We start from the raw sequence: 9,746 nt of genomic DNA on the forward strand, positions 1-9,746 counted from the left end.
GAGGGGACGGGCATATGCACAAACAATGAGTGCAGTGTGCACCTCCGGGGGAATGGACACACTTGAAGCTCGGACTTGGGGGGGGAGGGAGGGTAAGGGCATCATACGTAACCTAATCGTCTGTACCCCCATAATATGCTGAAATAAAAAAAAATGTCTGAAGTTAGCAGTTCTTTGTATATTTTCTTTTTTCCATTATTGGTTTGCACTATAGGCTCATTTTTTCCATTGTTGTTCTCTATCTGTAAGTGTCTTGACACAGAAAAGATATCATTGTGTTTGTCATTTTGTAGATTTTTCCTTGTATTTCATTATTTTTTTTTTATTTCAGCATATTATGGGGTACAGATGTTTAGGTTACGTGTGTTGCCCTTGATGGACATATTTGAAACACGGACTTGGGGGGGGAACCAAGGGTATTTCATTATTTTTGCTGAGCATCAGGGGATACCAAGGAGTTGGGAATTCTCCAAAACTAGGAAGTTTTTTATTCCTTACTGTCTCTCAGGGATCACCTTAGCTTATTAGATGTTTTTCCCCTTTCATGTCAAATTAATTCCTCTTTCTCTGTTTATTGGACAGATTTAGAAATATATATATATTTCTTTAATTGCAAGGCAGAAACTGGCCCTACCCAAATGGAGTCTTAGGGTTACCTATGTGTGGGAGATTTCCAAACTGGAATTTCTGGGTACCGTTTCTGTGTTTTGTCCAGGAAACATAATTTGATATTGACAACTTGCCTGGAATCCATTTATTTCCAGATGCAGATATGGAGTCCAGTGTGACTGAGGAAAGAAGAACATAGGCTGAATACAGCCTCAGGAGGGCATATTGTACTGCTTGTGTGTATGTGATCTGTGTGCTTGTGTGTGTGTGTGTGTGTGTGTGTGTGTGCGTGTGTGTGTGCATACCTTTAGGGTGAGAGCAGGTTTCAGAAAATGGAAACCTTGGCTCAATTTATTATGAAAGGAAACTTACAACATTGTATAAAGGCCAGAACCCAAGGCTACAGCAGGGAACATACATGGGATGCATTTCAATCCAGGGGACCCCTTTGCAACTAAATTAATGAAGTGCAAATGCAACAACATCTGGACAGAGGGACTCCTTGCGTCTGCACGTTTCAGTAGCTATAAGACCACCTCCCTCCTCAACATCCTCTGACACCTTCTCTCGTCACTCTCCTCTTATTCTTGCCCCTGCCACACTGGCTTCCTTGCTGGCCTTGAACATCTGAAAGAAACACATTCCTCAGGCTTTTCATTGGTTGTTTCTTCTGCCTTGCACACGCTGCTTCCTTCTGCAGGGAACATGGTGTCTCACACCCTGTCTTCTTGTGGTCTCTGCTCAGTAACACCACCACTCACAATTTCCTTTTTACCTTCTTTCTTGTTCTTCACAGGATTTGTCACCATCTGACATAGTATATGATATTTCTTTTATGTGCTTTTCCTTTTCTCTGACATTAGATTGCAGGGACTTTTGTTTTCTAGCACCGTCTACTCTAGGCACAGCCTGGAACATGCCAAAATTCACTTTGTATTCTTTAAATGCATGAAGCATTTTCTAATTAAAACTTTAGAATACATGCCCTCAAGGCAAGGCTGAGAGTGATACGGGAGTTCCTAAGAAGAGACGGCCAAGGGATCCCCTAACAGGGACAAGAATTGCACACGAAATATAGAAATTAACTTCTCGTGAATGGAGGTTACCAGGCGGGGGCAAGTGGGTAAGGGCGTTGGGGAGATGTTGGTGAAAGGACATAACATTTCAGTTATGTAAGATGAACAAGTTCAACAGGTGTATTGCACAGCGTGGTGACTAGAGTTGATGACATATATTATTCCTGAAAAATGCTAAGAAAGTGGGTAAGTGCTCTCACTACAAAAACCATGACTAAGTGAGATGATGTGGATGTTAATTGGCTAGATTTAGCTATTCAGTAACGTATATATACACTTCAAAACATCATGTTGTACACAACAAATACATGCAACTTTATTTGTCAACTTAAAAATAAAATTAATTTCTTTACTGTACAATATAAAGGACAGCATTTCTGATAGGTTTGTAATGCATGCCTGCATCATGTTCTCCTTCTCTTCTTTTTTTATCAGTCACGTCAACAAGATGGAAGGAGGGAACGTTACATGAGTTTCAGAATTTCTTCTGCTGGGATTTTCACAGGATCCAGAACAGCAGCCCGTCCTCTTTGGGCTGTTCCTGTCTGTGCACCTGATCACTGTGCTTGGGAACTTGCTCATCATCCTGGCCACAGTCTCAGACTCCCACCTGCACACCCCCATGTACTTCTTCCTCTCCAATCTGTCCTTTGTAGACATCTGCTTCGTCTTGACCACTGTCCCAAAGATGTTGGTGAGTGTGCAGACACAGAACAAAGTCATATCCTATGCAGGCTGCGTCACCCAGATGTACTTTTTCTTACTCTTTGCAGGGTTGGATATCTTTATGCTGACCATGATGGCGTATGACCGGTTTGTGGCCATCTGTCACCCCCTGCAGTACACGGTCATCATGAACCCCAGGCTCGTGGGCTGCTGGTTCTGGTGTCCTGGATCCTGAGTGTCCTGAATTCCTTCTTACAAAGCTTAATGGTGTTGCCACTGTCCTTTTGTGGACACTTGAAAATTCCCCACTTTTTCTGTGAACTTAATCAGGTTGTCCACCTTGCCTGTTCTGAAACCTTCTTTAATGACATGGTGATGTATCTGGTATCTGTGGTGCTGGGTGGTGGTTCCCTGGCTGGAATCCTTTACTCTTACTGTAAGATAGTTTAACCCATACGTGCAATCTCCTCAGCTCAAGGGAAGTATAAAGCATTTTCCACCTGTGCATCTCACCTCTCAGTTGTCTCCTTATTTTATTGCACAAGCCTAGGGGTGTACCTCAGTTCTGCTGCTACCCAGAGCTCACACTCCAGCGCAACAGCCTCGGTGACGTACAGGGTGGTCACTCCCATGCTGAACCCCTTCATCTACAGTCTGCGGAATAAAGACATAAAGAGGGCTCTGAGAAGATTCCTCAGTGGGGTGCCATGAAAGGGTCATTGTTCAAGTTTTGCCTGTGATTTCAGAACTCTTCATCTCAGAGCCAGAAATTGTGATTCAACAACACCTAAGTGCACATATAGGAATAATATTCATTGGGCGTTGGGCGAATGGGAGGGGGAAGGAGGGGATGGGTATATACACAGATAATGAGTGCAGTGCGCACCGTCTGGGGGATGGACACTCTTGAAGCTCTGACTTGGGTGGGCAAGGGCAATATGTGTAACCTAAACATTTGTACCCCCATAATATGCTGAAATAAAAAAATAAAAAATATAAAGAAATTGTGATTCAATAGTCAGATCATTGAAGTAGACTTTGCACCTTTATTTACATCCTGGAGTTTCAATCTCTTTGCTCTTAATTTCTTTATTGAATTCATTCCATTCTCTCTTAATGCTTTCTGCTCTCCGATATCCAACTCTTTTGTCCTCTGTCATTTTCCTACTTTCCTGACGTTGTTCAAAACTATGGTTAGAAACAAGTTGGAAATTCCTGTTTGTCTCATATACTGGTTTCTGGTTGAAGCTGAAAGACAAGTTTGATTTTGGGAAGGTCAATGGGGGCGGCAGTGGGAAGGTCTTCACAGAGAGTGGAACCTTGTATTTGAAGATGTAGGATTTCAGCTTCATTCTCCGGTGAGGAATTGCAGGGTGGGGAGGGCATTAAGGAGGAACATTAATGATGAGCTTTAAAACATGGATTTCTCTGGTTTGATGACAATATTAGAATGGAGGGGTGCCAGCCTGGGAAGGCTAGGAGAGATGACAAGGAACTGAAAGGAGGCTGTAGAAATAGGAACTGAGAGGTGAGAAAGGAATGGAACTGAGAGGGAGAAGGAAAAAGATGAACTTTGTCTCATCACCAATGATAACCATTTGTTTACTAACAGGAACTATTGCAAATTACTTTAAAATTTTAATTAAGTCTGTTGACCACCTCAGGAAGATGGATACTGCTGTACCACTATAGAGGAAAAAATATTAACATTTAGAAATTCTGTCATTTGTAGCAACAGGGGTGAAACTGGAAGTGTCTATGTTGAGTGAAACAAGCCAGACACAGAAAGAAAAATTTTACATGTTCTCACTCATGTGTGAAAGCTAATAAAGCTGATATCATGGAGGTAGTGAATAGAATGGCGGTTACAAGAGGCTGGGAAGTGTAGTGGGGACAGAAGGAGGAAGACAGGTTGGTTAATAACTACAAAAATACCATTAATAGGAATAAGATTGTTTCATAGCACAATAGGGTAGCTATAGTTAACAATAATTTATTGTATATTTCAACAGAGCAAGAAGAGAAGATATGGAATATTTCCAACACAAAGAAATGATAAATGTTTGAGGTGATAAATATCCTGATTATCCAGATACGATCATTATACATTGTATACTTATATCAAAATATCTCATGTACCCCTTTAATATTTACAAATATTACATATCCATAAAAACAAAATAACAAAAATTTAGAGTGGTTTTATTGACTTTCCAAGTTCAAACAGCTGGTATATGGTAGATATGAGATGCCAAACCTGTTTTTTCTGATTCCAGATGTTTTGCATTTCCTATCATTTAGAAAAATCTTTTACCGTCACTTCTTTGAAAACCCCCGCTTTTGTTGTAATTTGTTGTATATTTCATTTGTTGAATTGTGGATTTATTTTCTTTGCTCATTTTTTTCTCTTAGAATGTTCAATCCATAAAGTGTCTTGAGACTATAGAGATATCCATTCTTATTCTTTATTACTTATTCTGAGCATCAAGGGTATTTAACCAGGATTGGAATCCTGGCAGAACCAAGGAAGGTTTCTTCATCACAACCGCTCATGCACCACCTGTGTATACCAGATCTTTTCCCCCCACTCCTGTCCCGTCATGCCTATTTGATCCTTTTCTCTCTGTTTATTCAGGAATGTTTTTATGTTTTGTTAAAGATAGAGCACAAAAACGTCCTATAAAAATGAAATCCCAAGTCAACATGTCCCTAGGAAGATTATCAACTGCAATTCGCTGCTCTGTCTTCATCCTTAGAGGGCTACATGAATTTAGAGAGCTTTGAACAACACGCAAATGAGGGACTCTTGGAGTCCGAAAGTTTCAGCAGCAGGGAGGAAACCATCTCATTCTCCAACACCCCCAACACCGTCTCTCATCACCGTCACTCTTGCTGATTTGCCTCAGGACACAGGCTTCCTTTTGAGCCTTGGTTTTATGAAATGAACACCTTCCTCAGGGCTTGTGCATTAGTCATTCCCTCTGCCAGGCACACCTGTCCCCAGATATCCTCAGGGTCCCACCATCTCTTCCTGGAGGTCTCTGTTCAAATGTCACCTTGTCTGCTGGTCTTGCCTGGACACGCACGAAAGAATAGCACTCCCTCTCCTCTCTCTTTTATATTTGCTTTCATTGTCTTCTAAGAACTCATACAATTAAACATGTCACATGATTGTTTCTTGATCAGCTCATCTTCTTTCTCCATCAAACTGAATTGTAAGCAAGCTATGTTCATTGCCTAAACAGCGCCTGGAATACGGTTGACACTCTGTATAACTCAAATGCGTGAAAGAATTTCTCGTTAAACTATAGAATACATGACCTCTTGGAGAAAGGTTGAGAATGGGACAGGAATTTTCAGTTGACCAACACTGAAATGTTCACATGGTGGTAATACTCACTGGACGCCTGTCAGGTGGGGTAGGTGGGAGTGGGGTAAACCCACAACTAACGGAAGCAGAACACATCATATCAGGTAGGGACACGCTTGTAGCCCTGGCTTGGGCGGGGCAAATGCATTACATGTAACCAAAATGTTTGTACCCCCATAATATCCTGAATTAAAAATAAATAAAAATAAAAATAAAGAAATAGTTCTTGGGGAAACACAATAGAAAACAAATTAAATGCACAAAATATAGAAGTTAATTTATCAACTGCAAAAATAAATTATAACATTTCAACTATGTGAGTGTTACCCTCTTAAGTGAAAATGAGTCACAGTATTTTTTTCTTTCCCAGTAGTTACATCCACAACACGGAACTAGGAAATGATACAAGAATTTCTTCTTCTGGCACTTTCAGAAGAACCAGAATTGCAGCCTATCCTCTTTGGGCTGTTCATTTCCATGTACCTGGTCACGGTTCTCGGGAACATGCTCATCATCCTGGCCACAGTCTCAGACTCCCACCTCCATGCCCCCATGCACTTCTTCCTCTCCAACCTGTCCTTCGTAGACATCTGTTTTGTCTCTACCATGGTCCCAAAGATGCTGGTGAATGTCAAGACACACAGCAAAGTCATATCCTACGCAGGCTGCGTCACCCAGATGCACTTTTCCATAATCTTTGCAGAGGTAGACATCTTCCTCCTGACCGTGATGGCCTATGACCGGTTGTGGCCATCTGTCACCCACTGCAGTACATGGTCACCATGAACCCCATGCTCTGCAGATTGCTGGTTCTGACTTCCTAGATCATGAGTGCCCTGAATTCCATGTTCTAAAGCATAATGGTGCTGTGGCTGTCCTTCTGTACAAACTTGGAAATCCCCTACTTTTTCTGTGAACTTAGATTTTCCACCCTGCCTGTTCTAATACCTTTGTTCATGACATGGTGACACATATTGCAGCTGTGGTGCTGGCTGTTTTTCCTCTTGCTGGGATCCTTTGCTCTTATTGTGAGACAGTTTCCTCCGTACGTGCAATCTCCTCGGCTCAGGGGATGTGTAAAGCATTTTCCACCCGTGCATCCCACCTCTCGGTTGTCTCTCTATTTTACTGTAGAAGCCTAGGGGTGTTCCTCAGTTCTGCTACTACCGAGAATACACACTCCAGCGCAACAGCCTCGATGATATACACGGTGGTCACGCCCATGCTGAACCCCTTCATCTACAGTCAGTGGAATAATGACATAAAGAGGGCTCTAAGAAGATTCCTTGGGAGGGGAATTATTAAAGCATAAATTGTCCTGGGGCTAAAGAAGTGCCTGTGATAACAGGCTCAAAGCTTTATAGCCAGAAATGAAGAAAATCTGATCAGATGGTTGGATTTAGAACTTGTTTCTTTTCTGTGTCTCCTGGAAATTAAATGACTTTGATTTCAAATTCTTTATACAATTTAAGTAACTCACCTCATTAAGATTTCTGCTCCATTTGATATCTGGACAGTTTTCCTCTTTGTCTATTTTTATATCTTTACAAGGTGATCCCAAACATAGATCAGAAATACTTAAAAAAATCTTCACTCATTTTTTGGAGCAACATGTATTTCTTATGAATAATTTTTTTCTCAAATGCATAGACTGAGTAATTTTCATTTCCTTCTACTGAAAAGATTGTCATGTGTCATATTATGTTCTCCTATGGGGGGCTAAGAGACTACACTTGGCAACTAAGGTCATTTATATAATTTTACAGTAAAGAAAAGTCTGACACCATGGTTTTCCAATTTTTGTGGCCGTTCTTGTGTATGTCACTACCTAAACTGTACTTCCTGACAATGTATCATTTAACACACCAGTTTGACAAAAATTGATCATCTGCATGTCTTCAAGGGAAGTCTACATCACAAGACAAATTTGAATCAATGTTTTTTTAGTATGGCCTTAGAGTCAGAGACAAATATAAATGAAATGTAGTAAATTTTAAATTATACATTTTGTGATGATGCAAAATATCTCTTTTTCATTCTTTGTATCTACTCTTTGAAGGATGGAAGACTGTTCACGTATAAGGAGGGATTGTTCTTTGCAGTTAAAGGTGGGTTGGCTAATTTTATGTTTTATTATTGAATTATCTTCCAGTTCTGCTAGAAAACTCCCAGGTCAAATTAATTCCTGTTTCTCTACTTATTGGACAGATTTTTAAAATATATTTCTTTAATCACAAGGCAGAAATTGGCCATGCCAAAATGGAGTCTTAAGATGACATGTGTATGGGAGATTTCCAAACTGGAATTTATGAGTATCATTTCTGTATTTTGTCCAGGAAACATAACTTGATATTGACAAATTGTCTGGCATCCATATATTTCTGGATATGGATATGGAGCCCAGTGTGACCGAGAAGAGAAGAACACAGATGGAACACAGCCTCAGGAGGGCAGGGTATGAAAACATATTGACATGTGAGTGGACCCCAAGTCACAGATTTCACTCACTTTCATGTTATGGGAACTGGTCATTTTATCTACAAGTATTCAATTTTGATATAACACTCACTTGTAATGCCCTCAAAGACAGAAAATCCGCATCAAACTTAAATGATTCTGGGAGGGAGATTTTTTATGCACACACATACACACACACATACAAATAGCAGAGGAGTGCTATAAAGAAAATTATTTATAATCTTACAAATTCATTATGTACATTAACTAGTTTAATTCTTACCAAGATTGTCAGGTAGGTATTATTTTTCAACTTTAAAAAGAAAGATGATCTGTGTGTGCGTGTGTGTGTGCATAAATTTAGGGTGAGATCAGGTTTCAGAGAATGGGGACCTTGGCTCAATATATTCCAAAATGTAATTTACAATATTATGTAAAGGCCAGAACTCAAGGCTACAGCAACGAATATACAGGGATGCATTTCAATCCATGGGACACCTTTGTGACTAAATTAATGAAGTACAAACACAACAACATCTGGACAGAGGGACTCCTGTGTCTGCAGCTACAAGGCCACCTCCCTCCTCAACCTCCTCTGGCACCTTCTCTCATCACTCTCCTCTTGCTCATTCCCCTGCCACACTGGCTTCCTTGTTGGTCTTGAACATTTGAAAGAAGCACATTCCTCAGGGCCATTCATTGGTCGTTTCTTCTGCCTTGCACACGCTGCTTCCTTCTGCAGGGAACATGGTGCCTCCGGCCCTGTCTTCATTGTGGTTTCTGCTCAGTTGTGAACTTGTCTCCTGGTCTTCCCTGATTGCCCAGTGAAAAACATCACCCCCATTCACACTTTCCTTTTTACTTCCTTTCTTGTTCTTCAGAGGATTCATCACCATGGGACAATAGTATGTGGAACTTTTAAAATTTGCTTTTATCATTCTCCATCACTCTATTGTAGGGACTGTTGTTTTCTAGCACCATTCACTCATTGTATAGACAATGCCTGAAACATGTCAAAATTATCTTCATATTCTTCAAGGGCACAGAAGATTTTCTAATTACAACTTTTGAATACATGCCCTCAGGGAAAGGCTGAGAGTGGGACAGGAGTCCCTAATCGGAGATGGTCAAGGCATCCCCTAACAGGGACACGATTCACACACAAATTATTGAAATTAACTTCTTGTAAATGGAGGTTACCAGAGGCTGAGGCAGTTGGGGTGGGGTATTTGGGAGATGTCGGTCAAAGGATATAATATCACAGTTATAAAGAAAGAATTAAATTAAATTAAAAACATGTACAACATTGGTGATTATAGCTCATGATGTATTTTATTGTTGAAAATGCTAAGAAAGTGGATAATTGTTCTCACCACAAAAATGGTGACTAGGTGAATTAATGCAGATGTTAACTGACTAGATTTAGCTATTCCGTAATGTATATATACTTCAAAACATGATGTTGTACACAATAAACACATACAACTTTATTTTTCGAGTTAAAAATAAACTTTTAAAAGTAGAAATTGTTTTCCCATTCTGTGGGCTGTCTATTCACTCTAATGATA

At 40.3% G+C, this 9,746-nt stretch overlaps 2 pseudogenes; both read left to right on the plus strand.

Annotated features, from left to right (window-relative positions):
* Window positions 1-2,133: 2,133 nt before the first annotated feature.
* Window positions 2,134-3,062, plus strand: LOC105818110 (annotated as a pseudogene).
* Window positions 3,063-6,198: 3,136 nt separating this feature from the next.
* On the plus strand, window positions 6,199-7,033 carry LOC105818111 (annotated as a pseudogene).
* The last annotated feature ends 2,713 nt before the right edge of the window (window positions 7,034-9,746 follow it).

This window comes from Propithecus coquereli, unplaced genomic scaffold, assembly GCF_000956105.1.
Source record: "Propithecus coquereli isolate 6110/MARCELLA unplaced genomic scaffold, Pcoq_1.0 Scaffold438, whole genome shotgun sequence".
Taxonomy (NCBI): Eukaryota; Metazoa; Chordata; class Mammalia; order Primates; family Indriidae; genus Propithecus; species Propithecus coquereli.